This window comes from Mauremys reevesii, linkage group 2, assembly GCF_016161935.1.
Source record: "Mauremys reevesii isolate NIE-2019 linkage group 2, ASM1616193v1, whole genome shotgun sequence".
Lineage (NCBI taxonomy): Eukaryota > Metazoa > Chordata > Testudines > Geoemydidae > Mauremys > Mauremys reevesii.
In genome coordinates, this window is record NC_052624.1 from 251,239,067 (window position 1) to 251,258,712 (window position 19,646).

General features: G+C 41.7%; 1 protein-coding gene across 2 annotated transcripts in view; it reads right to left on the minus strand.

The window, feature by feature from the left end:
* NCALD (neurocalcin delta) overlaps positions 1 to 19,646 on the minus strand; it is a 148,032-nt gene that overhangs the window by 59,059 nt on the left and 69,327 nt on the right. The gene's annotated exons all lie outside the window — the stretch shown is intronic.

The following is a 19,646-nucleotide window of genomic DNA, read 5'->3' on the forward strand; positions in this document are numbered from 1 at the left end:
TCTGAAGTAGCACTTTCCAAAACAGCTGGTACCTTGCAAAAGAAGGAGCTATCCAAACTGTCCAGTGCTTACGGCAACCAGTGCAGAAAATGTTACCAATATTCACTCCAAAGCCAGTAATGTAAAGGGATTGTATTTATTGTATCTCAACCTTTATCTGCAGTAGATAACATTTGATCGTTACAAATCAATACTCCATTGCATCAAAAGTGTAAAACAAGTGTTGTGTAAGAGGATGATCACATACCATAACGAATTGGATAGGTAAAAAGAGTCAGTAAGCTATGTCAGTTCATGCATTAGAGAGCATTAGAAGCAACAATACAATTAGTGCAAAATTTAATTGAAATTACGATTTAAAGGTAATCTGAATAAAAAACAGAGCCAATAGAATTTAACCTTAAAACCAAGAGGCTTTGCTTAGTATGTTGTTCAAATCTGTTAAACAGTATGTTTTCTCTTTAAGTGAAATCATTTATCTAATTTTCCATTCTGTACCCACAGGACATATAGCATTAATTCAGGGGCAATTCATTCTTCATATAAAATCTGTCTTTGTAAAAATGTTTTATTTACCTGCAATATTTATTTATTTATTTATGGAATTCAGTAAGAATACTTTGTATTGATGCAACTTAGCACTTTTCATCTGAAGATCTCAGAGCACTCTATAGCAATTGGTAAGTGTTATCCCTGTTGCAGAGGTGAAGAAAATGAAACACAGAGATTAAGAATGGGGTTTTCAAAAAGCACCTAATCTTCAAAGTCAATGTAACCTGTGCTTCTAAATCATTTTGGCTCAGATTTTCAAAGGTGTTCATTCCCCAATAGGTGCAGATAAGCACCTAGAAAGATTTTCAGTCCGCACCATTAGGTGCCTAAAAAACACCATATGAAAGTGAGGTCTTTAGGCAATTCTGAAAATCTCATGTCGCGCCATCGCCCAAGGCCACAGCAAAGAGCGGTAGAGTCAAGCCTATAACCTGCATCTCCTTACTCCCCTGTCTTTGCTCTAACTAGAAGACCTAGCTCACTGTTTGTGGGCCAGATTCTGCTGTCACCAACCAGTGAATCCTCGCTTTCTTTAGATTTAGAAATAAAAATGATCCTCAAATAATTAATATTAAAAAGTGCTTTGTAGATGGTAGTAATAAATAAATAGCAGAACATTCCACGTGTAACACTTTAGTAGAGGAGCACACATTTTTACCTTTCCATGCGCATTCTCACTCCCAGTATCCCTCAATTAATGTGAACACTAATTTTAATCAGGAGAGGCACTGTTATAAATCGTTTAAATTCTTCAGATGCTGCAGCATACAGTATATGCATCCAGCTGAGCTCTATAGCAATCACGTGATTATTTACAAATAGTTAGAGGTTAACCTGTTTGAAGGGTTGCCATTGGTCAAAATAATGCAGGGCAGAACAAGGCTGGGAGGGAGTCATAACTCCAGGAAGCAACCTTGGATTGCACTTCTCGTTCTGCCCTCTGAAATTCCCTGTCCTGGATTTGAAACATCAGCACACCATGATGAGCTAGCAAGTGCTTCCAGTGTATCTCACTGTGTTTCTTTTAAGTGGAACACACTCCAAAAGTCTTCAAATGAAAACAGATTTTACCGAGACATGGGAGCAAAGCCTAATAAAATGAAACTGTCCTCTTCAAAATGACAGCGATAGATATATTACCCATCAGCTGAACTCACTGCCCACATTTTGGCTATATTATGAATATCTTCAGGGCAGAAAAAAAAAGTGTTGATTCTTATCTGTTCAATAAGAGCTGTTATCAGAAAACCTAAATGAAATAATCTGATGCCAGTTTCTCTCAGGGGAAGTGTAATTCGATTATCCAGTGTTCCCATTAGAAACTCTAAACCCAATTAGTTTACGTAAGCATGTTTTCTGGAGAAGGTCTATGTTGTTAAAACTTGTATAATAGATCTTGCTGTTGTCTACTTAAGAGTAAACTGATGAGCTTTGGATGTTAGATAGTGACTTAAAATGAAATGCAATAAAGGTTTCCACAGTGCATTGCATTTTTCTTAACAAATTTAACCAATTTAAGCTAGTCTTCTATTGACACTTTTTCCTTGCAGAGGGGGATTTTTTTTTAAAGAAATAATGTATTTTTACAGACATGACAAGCCATCCAATTACCCAGAGCTTGTCAAGGCTAATGCATTCAGGAATAAGCGTGTCACACAACTGTATCGTTTTGAATCCTTTTGTGCTAGACACCTGTGGAAATTCTAAGTATCTGCCTAAATGGCAGCTATTATTAAGCTTTCCAGAAAGCGGAGAAAAACTTTTCCCAATCGAATCTTCATAACAACAGAGAAAAGCATGTTATTATTTGTTTACATGAACAAATTTAGCTGCGCTTGTGAAGTCTTGAACAAAATTACCCATCAACAAAATCTGATAACCAACTCAATTAGTAAGGAATAGTGAATTATGTGCAGTTGAGCAATGGCAATTTGGAGAACATTGACAGCTTAATAGAACAATCTTAGCAAAATGCAAAGGCTAAAGAACAATCAGTACAAACACTGATGAAATATTAGGCCAGTTTGAATAGTGTTTATTACCAAATTTATCAGCTGTCTTATTGTGCAGTACAGGAGCACATTTTGTTTCCAGAATTTCCCTTGTTCCCATGGAGCTACTCCAAAGAACTACAGTAGATTAGGGCCAGAGGCTGTACTGTTAATGGGAATGTAAATCTTCAGAAAAAATGTTTAGATTTCAAAGCACTTACCTGATACTGCCTTCTTTTGCTACTTTGTGGAGGAAAAGCTTGTGTTCAGTTGTTTATTTAATAAAAAACAACTATTACACATTGTCCAGTTTCCTTGGATTTCACTCAGACACATCAACCCTTCACCACAGAGAGCAGTTTGTGTGGTGTGAAAGACAATATTTAATCACTGTGGAAAAATGACAGTCTTACTTCCAAGAAGTCCCCTAAATTAGTCAGAGGAATGCAGAACACTGCAGTTTCTGTTTTCAGGTGGAGGTTTTGAACCTTTCCATTTTCATGGGTTCATGCCCCTGGTTTTAGTTTCAACAAACCCAAAGACTCTCAAACTGTAGCTCAACCAAAATCCCTGACTTTCACAAGACTTTGATGTAAGACCAGGAATAAAACCAAACAGCACTGATACAGGGCTTTCCATGCAACAAAACTGAAAGCACTTGATAAAAGTCATCTTCACTTCACTGTAAAGGCTATAAAGGTTAATTCACTAGCCTAAGGTCAAAAAGCAAGTCAGGGGAAGAGCTTGGACCAGAACCCAAACCTGAAGACACCTAGTCTAGCATCCTAGCCACCAACCCACAATACCTCTCCTGAATGCGCCCTCTTCATGCACCTTAACAAACCTTTAAATGACTCTAATCCAAATTTCTAGTCTTCAACAAAGCCTAAAACCAGGCAGGTTTTGTGACTTGTAGGATTAGTGACATGCCCTTTGTAAAGGAGGCTGCCACACCTTTAGGGGAGGAGGGGCACATCATTGGAGGAGGGTTGATTTTACTGGGAAATTTGAGGGAAGGAGAAAATGGACCATCTCAGTTCTATGTCAAACATGGAATATAATAATGGAATCAAGCAGTCTTAAAAAGAGTTCTGCAAGGAACAGCAATAGGTAAGTGCTCCCCACACAAGACTCTCCTTAGAACTACATTCAAGTTACATCCCTATTCTGAAAACATAAGGGTTGAGTTTAATAAACCAGGAGCAATGAGTGTAAATTGCAGCCAGAACTCTTTTCTTTTTCCTCAGTCAATGCCATAAGAGAGCATCTTGACATTATCTCATGGCATCCCTCCCTGGGCTGAAATACAAACACTGCAAAGCATTGCAAAGACACAGCCATTATCATGTGCTGCACTGTGTCAAGCTGTTGTCTAAGGGTATGGCTACACTTGAAAGTTGCAGCGCTGGGAGTTACAGCGCTGGTCATGCAGCTGTGTAGGGCCAGCGCTGGAGTGTGGCCACACTGACAGCTACCAGTGCTGCAGTGTGGCCACACTTGCAGCACTTTCCAGCGCTGTATTGAGAGGTGCACTGTGGGCAGCTATCCCACAGAGCACCTCGTCCCATTTTGGCGCTGAGTATTGTGGGAAGGGGAAGGAAGTGTGCGGGTCATTCCGCTTCCTGTGTGCCAACGCCCCGTGGTGCATCGCTTCACATCCCAGCATTCACTCTTTCCGGCAACGTTTGGCGCCATTGTGAGTGTCTTTCTGTTTTACTCTCTGTGTGAATCGTGATTTCTGTGGCAAATGGAGCCCGAGCTGCTGAGGACTGTGCTGATGAGTGTCACCAGCACAACACGTTTGGCAGTCGAGCTATTCCTTCAGCTCCAAAGTGACAGTGAGGAGTCTGACGATGATATCGATATCGATTCTCCTGCCGCGTGTGACACTAAAGTGCTTGTGGCATTCACGGAAATGCTCAGCATCGTTGAACGCCGCTTTTGGGCTCGGGAAACAAGCATCGTCTGAAAGTCTGGGATGACGAGCAGTGGCTGCAGAACTTTCGTATGAGAAAAGCCACTTTCATGGGACTGTGTGCTGAGCTCGCCCCCACTCTGCGGCGCAAGGACACAAGATTGAGAGCTGCCCTGACGGTGGAAAAGCGGGTGGCTATTGCAATCTGGAAGCTGGCAACTCCAGACAGCTACCGGTCGGTCGGGAACCAGTTTGGAGTGGGAAAGTCGACCGTTGGAATCGTTTTGATGCAAGTTTGCAAGGCAATTAATCGCATCCTGCTAAGAAAGACCGTGACTCTGGGGAGCGTGCAGGACATTGTGGATGGCTTTGCACAAATGGGTTTCCCTAACTGTGGAGGCGATAGATGGGACGCATATTCCTATTCTGCCCCCACCTGGCATCAGAGCACGTTAATCGTAAGGGGTATTTCTCTATGGTTCTCCAGGCGCTTGTGGATCACCGGGCGTTTCATTGACATTTACACAGGCTGGCCTGGAAAGGTGCATGATGCACGCATCTTTCGAACAGTGGCCTGTTCAGGAAGATGCAGGCAGGGACTTTTTCCCAGACAGGAAGATCACAGTAGGGGACGTCGAAATGCCCATTGTGATCCTTGGAGACCCCGCTTACCCGTTACTGCCTTGGCTCATGAAACCGTATACAGGGAAGCTTGACAGGAGCAAGGACCGGTTCAACTACAGGCTGAGCCGGTGCCGAATGACTGTGGAGTGTGCTTTTGGCCGTTTAAAAGCACGCTGGCGTTCCTTGTATGGGAGGCTAGACTTGGGGGAAAGCAGCATCCCCGCGGTTATATGCGCTTGCTGTACCCTCCATAATATTTGTGAAGGGAAGGGTGAAACATTCAGTCAGGCATGGACCACCGAGGTTCAAGTCCTGGAGGCTGAATATGCACAGCCAGAGAGCAGGGCTAATAGAGAGGCCCAGCACAGGGCTTCAAGGATTAGGGATGCCTTGAGGGAACAATTTGAGGCTGAAAGCCAACAGTAATGTTTGCTGCCTTGCATGGGAGTGAATTGCACTGCTTACACTGTTATTCTATTATCCCTAAAATGATTTGCAGTGCCTCTTTCTTTACTGGGCTAAGGTATCTTTCACTATCTGCTATAATAAAGACTGTTTTCAAAGCCAAGAATTGTTTTATTGAAAAAAAAAAAAAACTTCCTTGACAGACAGACAGACACACAACATTTCATGAACACAAGAGGGCAGGGGTGTGGGTTGGTGAACTGTACAGTCACAAGTTTGCATATGTCCTGTCTGGAGTGCTGTTTAATGAATCCTGCACTTCAGGGTGCATATACTGCATGGTGATGGGGGTTGAGTGCAGAGGGTAAGGGTGGTAGGTATCAGGGCTGGTTGGTGAACGTACAGGTGTTGGAGGCAGCTGGTGGTGGTAAGAACCTGGATGCTGGGGAAAGGGGGTTTGAGCTGACATTGGGGCACAAGGCAAAAAGCTTTGGGACGGGGGGGGGGCTGTGGGGCAGCACGGGACTGCTCTGCCTGCATGGCTACGATAGCCTGGAGAGAGTCCGCTTGGCGCGACAGGATCTCTAGCAGCTGGTTTGTGCTTTTCCTCTTTGCCACAGCGTTTCTACGCCAATGTCTCTGGCGGATCATGCTTTCCTTTTCTCTCCACTCCTGCAAGGTTTTACTCTCTCTAGCAGAGTGATGAAGAACAGTTTTCAACATGTCCTCCTTGCTCTTTCGGGGATTTTTCCTCAAATTGTGCAGTCTCTGTGCTGTGGTACATCTGCTCAGTCCAGCAGTCAAGGTCACTGTAGAAAGCCAGAAATGACAACATTTAACAGGGCAGCATTGTATTCACTATCTCCAGACATTAATTGATACACTGAGGGAGTTCTTAGTCCTCACTTTAGCATTCTTTTACCACACACATAACACAACAGAAGCCACGAAATGGTGAGTGAGGGGTGCTTATAGAGGGAGAAGTGGGGCTTGAGTGATAGAGGGGTGCAGGTTGCTTCGGGTAATCTGGAGTGATAGAGGGGTTGAGTGAAGATGCAGCTGCAGGGGTGATCTTCACTATCTCCCTATCTCTATCACTATCTTCACTAAAGAGTCTCCCAACATTTTTCACAGGAGTTAATCCTGGAAGATATCTCCCTGCTGCGAGTCACTAGGGAACAGCGGGAGGCTCTTCTACAGCAATGTGGATTCCGCCCTGGACCCTATGCGGGTTGTCTGTGTTCAGCAATGGTCCCCCCACCCCTCGCGGCACAGTGGCGCGGACGCGTCAGCGTGACTGGGACAAGGAACACAGTGGCTCTCCCTATAAACCTGCGCAGGCATATTGCCCACACTCTGGCTGAAACTTTTGCTGAGATCACTGCAGCCGATTACCGCGACGTGACAGACCACATCAATGGGCTATTCCACATCTAGGCTGGCATGCATGCAGCCCTAAACCCCCTTCCTCTCCAGAAACATTTCCACCCAGAAAATAAAAGCCGCTTACCGGTAACCCGCTCCTCTGCTTGTCCTTCTGCAACTGCTGACTGCTGCGATTGGGTACTTTCCTCCTGGCTTGAGAAGAGCTCCTGGCTGCATGCCCATTCTGGGGTGTCTTCACTCGCGTTTTCCTCCCCCCCCGCCGCCGCCGCCGCCTCCTCCTCCTCCTCCTCCTGTCCCCCAGCCTGCTCAGAAGTGTCCATCGTTGTCCTGGGATTGGCAGTGGGGTCACCCCCCAAGTATCGCGTCCATCTCCCTGTAAAAACGGCAGGTCGTGGGGGCAGCTCCGGATCGGCGATTCCCCTCGCGGGCTTTGTAATAGGCACTCCGCAGCTCTTTAACTTTCACCCTGCATTGTAGTGCGTCCCGATCATGGCCCCTATCCAGCATGGACCTTGATACCTGCTCAAAGATATCGTAATTCCTACGGCTGGAGCGCAGCTGGGACTGCACAGCTTCCTCCCCCCAAACACTAATGAGGTCCTGCAATTCGCCAGTGCTCCATGCTGGGGCTCGTTTGCCGCGTGGAGGCATGGTCACCTGTAAAGATTAACTGATTGCACTCCACACCTGGCTGCAGCAAACAGGAAGGAGATTTTTAAAATTCCCGGGGCATTTAAAGGGCGGGTCACCTGAGGCAAGAGCAGTAGAGTGCAAACTGATGAGCAGAGTGGCTGAACAGGAATTCTGGGATAACTCCTTATTCCCTGGAGGACAATTAAAGCGCTGGTGAGTGTCCACACCTGCTGAGCAGCACTGGATCACCAGCGCTGCACTCCTTATACCCCAACCGGGATGGGTTTTCAGCCAGCGCTGCAACCAGAGAGTTGCAGTGCTGGTTGTGCCCTGCAAGTGTGGACGGGGTGTAATTGCAGCACTGGAAAGCCTCCACCAGCGCTGCAACTTGTAAGTGTAGCCAAGCCCTAAGACATTAAGCCAATTTTTCATGTGATACAGTACAGATCCTGTTGACCCACAGCAGGAAGATGTCAAAAGTGGGTCCTTTCACTGTCTTAACAATTCTTTTGGGGAAAAAAAATGGTGTCATGTCAATCTATAATTGAGAGGATTAATATGGACAAAAGCTACACACTCATTCTAGAGAGATTCCAAAAAAACAAAATAAAATGAAAGTTTTTTACACCTGTCTGCACATTTTCAGATATTTATAAACTATTAAAATGGATACCTGATAAACAAGAAAACCCTAAAAAAGTGAAACCTGTATATCAAATTATCATCAAAGTGGATAAACCTATTCTGCACAAGCTTAGGTCAATGCAAACATGATACTATCCTTCTACAAATATACCTGCCGAGACCACTGTCAATCATGCTGACCAATATTGTCTCATTGTTTTCTTGAATTCCCTCATCTGTCTTTATCCATCTGATGTCTCTTGTTTTATACTTCAAGTGTAAGCTTTCATCTTTTTGCTCTGTCTTTGTACAGTGCCCACCACAAGGAGGTCCTGGTCTATGACTAGCTTAAGGCTCCTAGATGCTATGATAATACAAATTACAAACAATAATGAGAGCCAACTCATTTACAGAATAACTATCCTGAAATATCTGTGTCTAGTCATTCCGGGGTTTGTTGCTATTTTTCCTAATCATGTTATATTCATCACATCGTTCACTTAATCCACATTTTAAAAGGTTCATCACTATATTTTGGTGACTTGAACTGCCTCTCTTCCAGGCTTGGCTTAGCTACTCAAGTAGGAGGAAGTGGCAGATTTGCTGTGTGGTAGCCACCGGAAGGGACTGGACCCGCCTGACTGCTGAGTTTCAGAAAGACTTTTAGTTTCGCTGAGGTTTCCCATTTTGCTGGAAGAAAGGCCCTCGAGTCTGGGGAGAATCGTCTTAGGAGCAGTCAGGTAGTCTTTCAAGTGGACAAACAAGAAGAGGCCCATATTATCAAACCCAAGATATAGAGGATCATGACTTTGGTGAGGAAGCTTTATCCTCCACTATTTTAACTCTGTATCAGGGTGGATATGGTGTCCTATTATTAACTGTACTTTTGATGCCTAAAGTCATTTTAGCTGGTGTGATTTTAGAGAAGGCTCACATTCTGTTCCTGTTGTGAATAGTGGTGGTACCGGTGGTGGTGTTTTGTAGTGCTCTGAAGTTACCAGTAATCAGGACTGAAAAAATCCTAGGGCTAAATTCCCTTCTCCCCTTTAGCCAGCTGGCAAAAAAACCCAGCAGCAAAATGCATGAAAAGAGTTGAAGTTGGCAGGGGGCGGGGGGAATGGCCACAATTTCTTTTCTTCAGGGAGGAGGGAATGCCATGGGGCCTGTACAACCCAACCCCGGCTGGTGCTGGGCAGAAAAGAGGCATGGCTAAGGGATGTGCAGATTCAACACATCACATCGGCCTCTAACTGGCAGAGGTCCTCACCAGAGCCTTCATCAAGAATCTCTCTGACAGAAGCACTGAGAGAGAGTAGGCTAGGGGTACCACTCCCTATCCTTCCACTCAGTGAATCCTCCCCTCCAGGGCAGGGGGCAATGCTGTTACACAGGGGTGTCAGTTATACCTCTTTTTGCCGGCTGCAGTGAATATGAGCCCAAACCTGGGCTTTGTTTGCCAGTAGTATGGGTGATTCCACAGTGGCATATGAGGGTGGGGGTGGGGGGAAAAGGAGCAAGCGAGTGATGGTGATGAGTTGGCCTATCTGATCTACCAAAGCATCACGTTCAGCAGGAATCTGTTGTTGTTTTTAATCCAAGGGTACATCTATGTTGCAGAGGTGTGACTGTGGTACCGTAAACACACCTGAGCTTTGATCAGGCTAACTTGAAGAACAATAGCAGTGAAGTGGCTGCAACATGGCCTATACAAGGGTCCTGAGTATGCACTGGAGTGGCTAGCCTGTGGCTTGATTGCTATTGTTATTTGAGCTAGCTGGATCAAAGCTAGCTCATGCTGCAGGAACCCTTTTGACTGTTGCGTAGACATACCCTAAGTGATCAGGGAATCAACACTTCCATGACAGCAAGGCAGTAACAAAGGGAGATCCTTTATACATGGGGATGGGAAGCCATCACTATGGTATTAGTTTTTTCATCTTTGGATCATCTCTGGATTTCCTTGCCCTCCCTCCAGTATAGCTAGCTAGCTAGCAAGGACTGCACAGTGTAATATGGCTGTGTCTCCTCCTGTCCATGACACACCCACCCACTCTAGGGGCTAATGGATCGGTGGCATATCCTGGCTCTATGCCATCTCACCATTTTCCTTTATAATGGGAAATCCCAGCTGCCCTCTTGGGTCAGTTTTAAGAGGTATAAAAAGGAGATACAGTGAGAACTAAAGATCTGTTTCAGTAAGATTAACTCAGCAAGGGCTACCTGCCTGGCTCCATGGTTATGTTTCTTTGTCATCTTTTCTCCACACAGAAAACCCTTTCTGTCCCTAATTGTTGCATGCCATCAAGAAGCAATGGTTCTAGTCAACTGCAAACACAAAGGTGCCCTACAGGAGATCTACATGATCCCGCACCGCAGCCTTGCACTATGTACAGTAATCACATCTTTTTTGTAGCTAGAAACCATTCACACATGTTAATGGTTCCATTTTTTAGAAAGTTACTTACATCTATATATTACATCATTTTATGGAGCTGGAGCAATTGTAGCTGTGCATGCAAAATATCAATATAGCCATGGAAACCCAACTGTAGACTCAGTGAATGAGAACTATCAAGTTTATTCTGGGGATATGAAAGTTATTATATTACCCAAAATACTGAGAATGGCCAGTTGTTTTATCATCTCCAATTAAAACTAAAATGACAGTGCAGAATTTACCCTCACACTGACACACCAGACATGCAGCTGTCCAATTTGGCTACGTGTTCCCCTCTTCAAGTTCAAGCAATCCCTTCTGTTAAAAACGTTATTTCGGGCAAGAAACGAGTAATGGGAAAATACTGTAAAAGCACAGGAGAACTAAGTGAACAAAAGGAATAAATGCCAGTCTGGAAAATGCTATAACCCTTTACAATGTTAACAATAAATCTTTTTACCATTTTGCTGCTGCTCCTCCTCTCCAGCGACTGTGCAACGAACACACTGCTCAAATTTGCAAAGTTTCTACTAAAATCAGAATGCAGCATTGTGCTGAAAAGTGTACCAAGAACAATGTGCATTTTACCTTATGTACCTGGCATGTTAGAAGCTGTAATGTGACAATTAATTACACACTAAAATTTGCCTTTCATTGAGATCTTTAGAATAACGTAAAGCAGAGTTCTCCACAAAGACTCCAACATTTAATGAAGGGCTGAGCAAACAGCCACACACACCAGTAACTTTTCTATCACCTTCCTTTAAAAATAACTTTGTTTTTTAATTAACATGGTTTGTGCAAATATTCACATACATTAAGTGGGCATGTTGAGAGGTGGACAACACCACTACACGCCAACTCACAGTCATTGGACTAGACTGGACTGCAAAGGAACGTTTTCTTTTCTGTGTACAGATGGCACTTAGTCCAGCAAAAACCGCAGAATTCACATAACTGCCTGGCATCCTGAACTTTTATTAATAAATTCAATAAAATCTCCTAGCCCCCTAGACCACACGTGTACCAGGTTCACTGCAGTTCCTTTAACTCTCACCTGCATTTACCACCAGTATTCCCAAGCATTTTGCAAGCTTTTTCTTTTTAATACACACACAACACTGGTAAATTTTTGAGAAGTAGCAACTTCCTCAGAATTCTAATATACATGGGAATTTTTACCAAAGGAAAGTACAGATGACCTTTGGGGATACCTTCGCAGCCAACACAGCAGGCCATCCTGCCAGAGAGGAAAGGCCCCAGCAAAGCAAAAAGAAAGAAAGTACCATGTTGTGGAGTAGCTCTAGGGATGCTGGTGGAGGAAGAACTTATGTATTGAGGTGCTGCAGTTTCTCATCCTGAATCTGACCCACTCCACCCCCAACCCCAGTTGGGGCTGCATACATTGGAACTGTCCCAAGCATTACAATATAATGAACAACATTGTCAGGGAATGGGGCATGAAGAGATGCCAGGAATGCTGTGAGTTGTGAGGTGAGGAATCCTCCATCTCGGGTGAGTTATGGGAGCTCCTTCCCGATTGCTAGAGGCTGGGGGTAGCGGGAGAGGGAGAGTCTTCCTCAATCCAGATAGGAGACACCTCATTCCTTCCTTATCATTGTTTGGATGGAGGGAAAAAACCTTTAGCATAGAAGAAGTTGTAATCCAGGAGAGATCCTCCCCCTCGCCCCATGTCGGGGACAAGACATCAGGGGCACACATCATGCTCACTATCCATTCCAATAGTAGCTAAGAAGGATGTTAAACAGTAGCTCCTAAAGTTGGACACTTTTAAAATCAGCAGGTCTGAGTAACTTGCATCCAAGAATTTTTTTAAAAACTGGCTGAGTTGCTCACTAGACTATTAATGCTAATTTTCAATAACTCTTGGAACACTGGAAGAAAGCTAATGCTGTGTCAATATTTAAAAAGGATAAATCAGGACAACCTAGTTAATTATAGGCTCATCTACCTGACACTGATCCTGGGCAAAATAATGGAGCAGCTGACATGGGACTCAAAGAATTGTAAGAGTGTAATATAATTCATGCCAATCAACATGGGTTTATGGAAACCAGATCTGGTCAAAATAAACTGATTTATATATATATATATAATGATATTACAAATTGATTGATAAAGGTAATAGTCTTGATGTAATATATTTAAACCTCTATAAGGCATTTGACTTGGTACCACACAATATTATGATTTAAAAAAATGAGAACAGTACAAAATCAACACGGCACACGTATGGATTAAAAACGGGCTAGCTGACAGGTCTTAAAATGTACCTGTAAATAGGGGAATCATCTTCAAGCAGGTGTGTATCTAATGGGATCCTGCCAAGATAAATTCTTGGCCATGCGCTATGGAACATTTTTTATCAATGACCTGGCAGAAAACAAAATCACTAATAAAGTTTGTAGATGACATAAAAATTGGGGGAGTGGTAAATAATGAAGGGGCCAGGTCACTGACACAGAGCTAGCTGAATCATTTGGTAAGCTGGATACAAACAAATGTGTTTTAATACAGCTAACGATAAATCTACACATCGAGAACAAACAACGTAGGCCAGACTTGCAGTACAGACGACTCTATACTAGGAAGCAGTGACTCTGAAAAAGATTTGGGGGCTCCTGGTGGATAATCAGCTTTTGACATTGTTCTGCTGCAATGACTTTCTGCAGAACAATTCACTACTCAGGTAATTCCTGGATAATCCAAATAATTGAACAACCCTATCAATGCGTCAGAATTAGAGAGGATGTAACATATAATGTGTCACGAAACACTACTCATTCTGCCACATATTTCTGGATTTTCAGATACGAAAGCCCTCCAGCACACCAGAATGAAACAGCAAGTTTTCATAATATTGTGACATTCTTAGCACTTAGCTGAGGGCAGTGAGCATTGAAGGTTCTCAGCACCTCTTAAGATCAGACCTACATGATGACAAACAAGCAATGAGTAGACCAAAGACAGGTTCAAGATTCATCCCAAGCCAGCTATAATTTCGTATTCTGCTCTCATGCACCGCAGCTCATATACACATGGGAAAGTTCCACGAGGATGAAAATGAACCCTTCAATACATTAGCAGGGTCAGTGTGAGTTTATATATAAACTCACACATAAAACAGTTGTGATTAGAAAACTTGACAGATATATACAGAAGACAGCAGATATCTCTGCTGAATTATAATTGCTTTAATTGGACCAGTGCTTACTAAAATGGCAAAGCTAGAGAGAATTCCTCAATCATGCTACCATTCTACACAAAAGAATAATGCTGTGAAAACAGGCATAAATGAGTTGTAGAAATAAACAGCTTCATGTTCACTCCCTCCCACCCACCCTCAACATCTTGGAATTGGCCATCAGGAATATTCATACAACATAAACTCAAGCAGAATATTTCTTTTGGAATGAAACATTTTCAGGATTGTGTCACAGTTTCAATGACTATGAGTGTGCCATTTAAGTTAGACACTTCAAGTGAGACACGACCACTATGTTTTAGCAACTTTGGAAGAGCTACAAATGAGGTCTCAATTAACTAGGAAAAGTGCTTCATTCTACTGCCTTCAGTGATTGAGAGAATCCTGTGAAAGAAGAATCTAGCTGAGATTTATTTTGAAATGTTTCTGCTTTAAAATTCTTTGGAATGCAAGTGCTAGCACTTAAATTATCTTATATGCTTGTCTAACAAAACCTCACGGATACTTAATCTTGTGGTTTTTCAAACGTCACTCTTTTATGAGAGCCTCCTTGAAGCCCTTAAGAACAAATTCTTGATTCTTCAGCAGCACCTGCTTGCGTGTTTCTTCACCCCCAGAAAAACTGCTAGCGTTTCTATTTTACATATCTTCCAAACGACAAACCAATTTTTTTTTAGCTATTTTTAAAGGACAGCAAAGGTTACAAATGTTTACTAGTTTCAGAAGCCTTTTGTCTTCCTGTATTTTTCAAACACCTTTGTTCTCCACATGGGGTTCAGCAGGCCCATAGCACACCCTAGTAAACACAGTGGGTACAGGTTTCAAAAATGGCCAAGCCCCACTAAAATTTTACCCAGTGTAACTATGCTGTGATTTAAAAAAAAATTAAACAGCAGTTACGGACATTTAAAAGCACATACCAAGTAGGCCTAATGACTGTGTCAAAGGTTTTTAACCATAGTCTGAATCTGGTTTAGGGTTGCCAACCCTCCAGGATTGTCCTGAGTCTCCAGGAATTAAAGATTAATCTTTAATTAAAGATGGCATATGATTAAACCTCCAGGAATACGTCCAATTAAAACTGGCAACCCTGTAATTCCATGCATATTAAAGTGAACTTCTCCATGGGCTGGAATAGTGACAGCTGCTCCTGTTGCATCCCCTATCCAAATCCACATAAATTCAGGCCCAATGAGCGCTCCTTTCTATGCCAGACTAACAGAGTAGACAAAAAAGGGGCTGTGCAATCTGCATGCATTCCCAATCCCCTCTGTGCACCACTACCATGAAACCTCGACAGCAGGATGGGTCATTTACCTGTAATGAAAACACTTTTCCGGTATACGCTATGGTGTATGCTGTGATTACTTATGAAATATAACAAAATAGATCCAGATGATGGCACATGCATTGCTCTAAACAGTAACTATGATGCAAATTCTCTCCCCTGTGCCAAGCAGAAGTACATGGACTGGACACAGTCGGGGTGGAAAGATGTCCCATGGCTGTCACAGGAGCAGAATCCTATTCCTCAGAACACTAGTGACACTTCTGCAGCTATAGAATCACCGGGCTCAACATACGCACATGTAACAAGTTTGCTCATTATCTGCACTGTCACAGATCCACAGGAACCTTTTCTATTCTTCTGTCCCACCCCTGCCCCATTTTTAAAGCTCCCTCTGGTGGAGGACAAGAAGTTTCTGTGAAGCACAGGTGAGTGGTGTGTGTAGAGTGTCTGTGCACTGAATGGGTTCCCCTTTTCCTGGACCCCACCCTCTACAGAGTGAGACTGCTCTGGTTCTGCCATATACCTAAAGTGGCGGGCAGGATTTGTTCCTTGAAGCACACTCCAAAGGGTGAGCTGAGTAAACTCATGTTCATCTATCAACATGAATCCAGATCTAAAGATACTTTGGACCTTTAGTATTTCAAAGATGCATGTTTTCATTTCCAGTTAATACCAGGGCAATCTTAACAACAACAAGAAGTTGTTTCAATAACTTCAGGGATTGAAATCAATAAGACTCAGGCAATTACATTGTGAATATGTACTAAGTCTTAAACTTCCAGAAGCAAACAACTACTGTGTAAAGCCTGGAACTTCATCCTTTACTCATCCCACTGAGACTAGATGTTGTTGGGGATTCCTGACATTGGGTCATTTTATGGCATTGCCACTGGGGCAGATTAAAGGCAACGTTTTAGTCCAAGCGACAAGCTTCCTGGCTTTTCTGGGTGTAAGTCAGATTCTTAACATCATCTCAATGTTATTTTGTGGTTCAAAAATATTCAGTAACTCATAGCAATGTCAGGCTGAAATCCTACAGAACAGGGACTTTTGCATTAAACGATTAAATGTTTTTGTGGAAGTGAATCTCACGAAAAATGAAGTTCAGCAGAAAGTCAAAAGGAGAGTTGAGACCACAGAAATGAAAGGAACTCTGCAACTATATGTTCATATTTTCCAAATATAGGATTTCACCATCAGCTACAGTTTTAACAAGAGCAGCTTCTCTTCTGTGCTCCCTTTGGGAAAACATTGCACTCAGTGATTTGAGCTGCAGTTTCTAATTATATTTTCATACTGTAATGCTGACTGAAATGCAAATTTGATGACAGAACAATTCGATCCATGTAAAATAATCACAAAATTACTGTTTCTCAAACCTCAACTCTTACTCCCTGCTATTTAAGAAGATAAATTTAACAGCAGTAAGAGTGGAGCCAAAACACACTATTTTTAACTGTTATCTGACTATGGTTGTCTGCACAGATTTCAGCTTGTTGTAAATGGTCCCTTTTGAAATGTGAATACCAAAAACATTCCGGAGTTTGGCTTTTGTACTTGAACTTGGTACAAATCATAGAGTAATTCATTTACTTTGCCTTCCCAATATCATATGCATGGCATCTGGGTTTAGTTTAAAAAAGCAACTGTTGATTAAAAGGCTAAATCTCCACTGTTACTCAGTTGTCACTTTAACTGTTTGTTGCTAATGTGGGACATTATCACGATTTAGTTACTTTTTAACAGGATTGAAACTAACTTCTGCAAAAAATGTGATTTAAGGGCCTGGTGCTCCACTGGTTTTCCTCTGGTGCGATTCCACTGACTACAATGCAGTTACACTGGTTTCATGGTGCTGAAACAGAGTGAAACACTGAGCCCTTAAAATGCCAGCAGAATTGGCACTCTGGAAAGGTTTTCAAATCCATGTAAGATTCAGAGTATTGTAAGTAGGAAGCTTTTATTAAAAAGGTGGCTTAGATTGTATTGGCAAGAATTGGCTTTTAACTTTTTAGCCAATATTTGGATTGTCATTGTCCATCAACTCACGCAGATCAAGGTACAATACACTAAAACAAAGTTATTTCTAGAGCAAATGTATCAACAATTTGAGCATGGTTTTTAATTTTACTAGTTGAATCCAGTTTTGCAATGAGCTTTATATTCCATTTTTAGCCAAGATCTCCCTTAAGGTGAAGTACTCTGATTCTACAGTAATTACCAATCAGTTCACTCTTCTTTATGGATAAAGAGACAAGACTATACAAAGGGATAGTCTCCTGATGTGTGCAAGGGATTGGCATGTGTAACTCTTATTAAGACTAATGGGAGTTACACGTGTCAATCCCCATACAACCAGATGAGGCTGTAATGTCACCTAAGGTGGGGGTAAGCAATTCACTGAAGTAAGATTTGTGGGTTTCAAGTATGAGTAAGTTTACATTTTAAAGTCTCTGTCTCCACAAATATCGCATGGGAGAGAATATGGAGAAGTGATCTAAATTGTGGGTTCTCAACCACCCTCCTATACAGGAAGGGAAAACCTGATTTCCCCCCCCACCCCCGTTGGTGTGGTAACATGGAGTCATCCTAGGGAAAAGGTTGAGAAATCAAATTCTAAACTATCTTGTGAATATCACAAACACAGAAGAAGATAAATCAAGTGTTAGTCAGAAAAATGCTTCATAACGTACAGGATTAACCAGACTTAATATACGCTGTCCCTGGGAGCTGTGTATAGCATTAGGGACCTTTATCACTAGCCACCTTCCTCATTTCACACGAAGCAAGGATGTGTGCATTTGCCACAGTTTCTGCATTCGGAACGCAAGGTCGGCCTATCAAACATCCAACTTCCACACTGCTGGATTCTTAATAGTAGATAAAAAACAAGGCATTCTTCTGATATTCATATAGGGCCCAATGCTGAGAGAGACTGAGTGTCTTTATATCCCACTGAAGTCGATGAGAAAAAATAGCTCTCATCACCTTGCAGAGTTGGACAACACTTGGTTCACTCAGTTTAATCAATACTCTTGTACTTCACACCTTTTGCAATAATATTGCTAGAACCATTTTGGTCAAATGGGGAACTGTTTGTCTTCCTTCCACAGATCAATCTAATCCTTTTATTAAGATTTGGTTATTATTGCTAAAGCAAAACATATCTTTAAAAGATGGAACTGATGGATCTCTTAAAATTATTTTTAATTAATGGCACATGGGCAACCACTACATGAATTATTTTTCACCCAGCAGGCATTTCTAAGGATATTAAGCACAATGTAATCGATGGGAAATTTTATTTATGCTATAAATTAATGTGATTGTGCGTCAGCATTCATTGTATGGCACCAGTGAAACAATAAACAAAGCTTGGTAGATAATGGTTTACATACATGGGACAGATCCTGAAAATGTGAATACAAATAATTTGTTGTCCTACTCAATGCAAGTAAGTAATTGACTGGTGTACATAATTGCTTTCAGATTCTGGCCTGGTCACTATAAATGAGTGAACATATGTACCTTTAAACATTTAGGGTTAGATTCTGCCACTACTTGTTGTCAATGAGTACGTTTCCTTGATTTCAGTGAGCCAGATTTTTGTAATCTCTTTTCATATATGGATATATGGTGAGCAGTTACACATGGCTCACCTGTGTACGGGCTTCACAGTCTAATACAACAGGCAGAGTAACTATGCAGTGTGAATAAGAGCGGTATTAGAAAGTCTTGTTCACTTGAAGGAGGAACAAACTTTCATGTAAGATTTTAAATGACCGTGAAGTTAATAAGAATATATTAACCATATAGTATTTCAGAGTAGTTGCAACATTATATATCTTAATTAAATTTGCCTAAATAAAAAAGTAGAGCATACATAAAATCTGATGCTTTACCATTAGGTGATTTTTTTTTAAATGAAGTTTAAAAATATAGAATTTTTTTGACAGAAGATTTAAACTCCAAAGTATAGATTTAATACCAAGTACAACTGTTTTAAGATTTTAGATGCATTTATTTCTGGTGTTCTGTTTAAGCACATTTATTCTAGACTAGTCTTTTTCAGAGATGCTTTCAGTCTTACTATCTATTGGTTCACTTTTAAAAACAATTATTAATGCCACCATACTTGGATATGTATCTGTTTCTATATAGTTATCTTTCTTACTGCACTGCATTTTAAATTGTTGCACAGCTCCTTGAGTGCTTCAGCAGAGGGGCAGGTTTAAAAAAGATTATCAAAGTTTAAAGGTTTTATTGTTAGCTCAGGAACAGGGAATGGTGGCACATAGACATGCTAGAATTATCAAATATATTATTTTTTTTCCAGGAAAGAAAACACACTGCTTCATCTGTGATCTATTCTTAGAATTAATATATATGTACCCACACTCTAATGTAGCCAAAGATTTACAACTTTAAGAAGTGATGATTTCTGCTCTTGGTGACAACTTCCTTTCAAGAAATGTAATTTTTAAAAAAAACCTTAAGAATTTTTTTGCCAACATAGCATTTTACTTTTCAATTAGTACTGCATTGTTCATGCTGTAATTCTT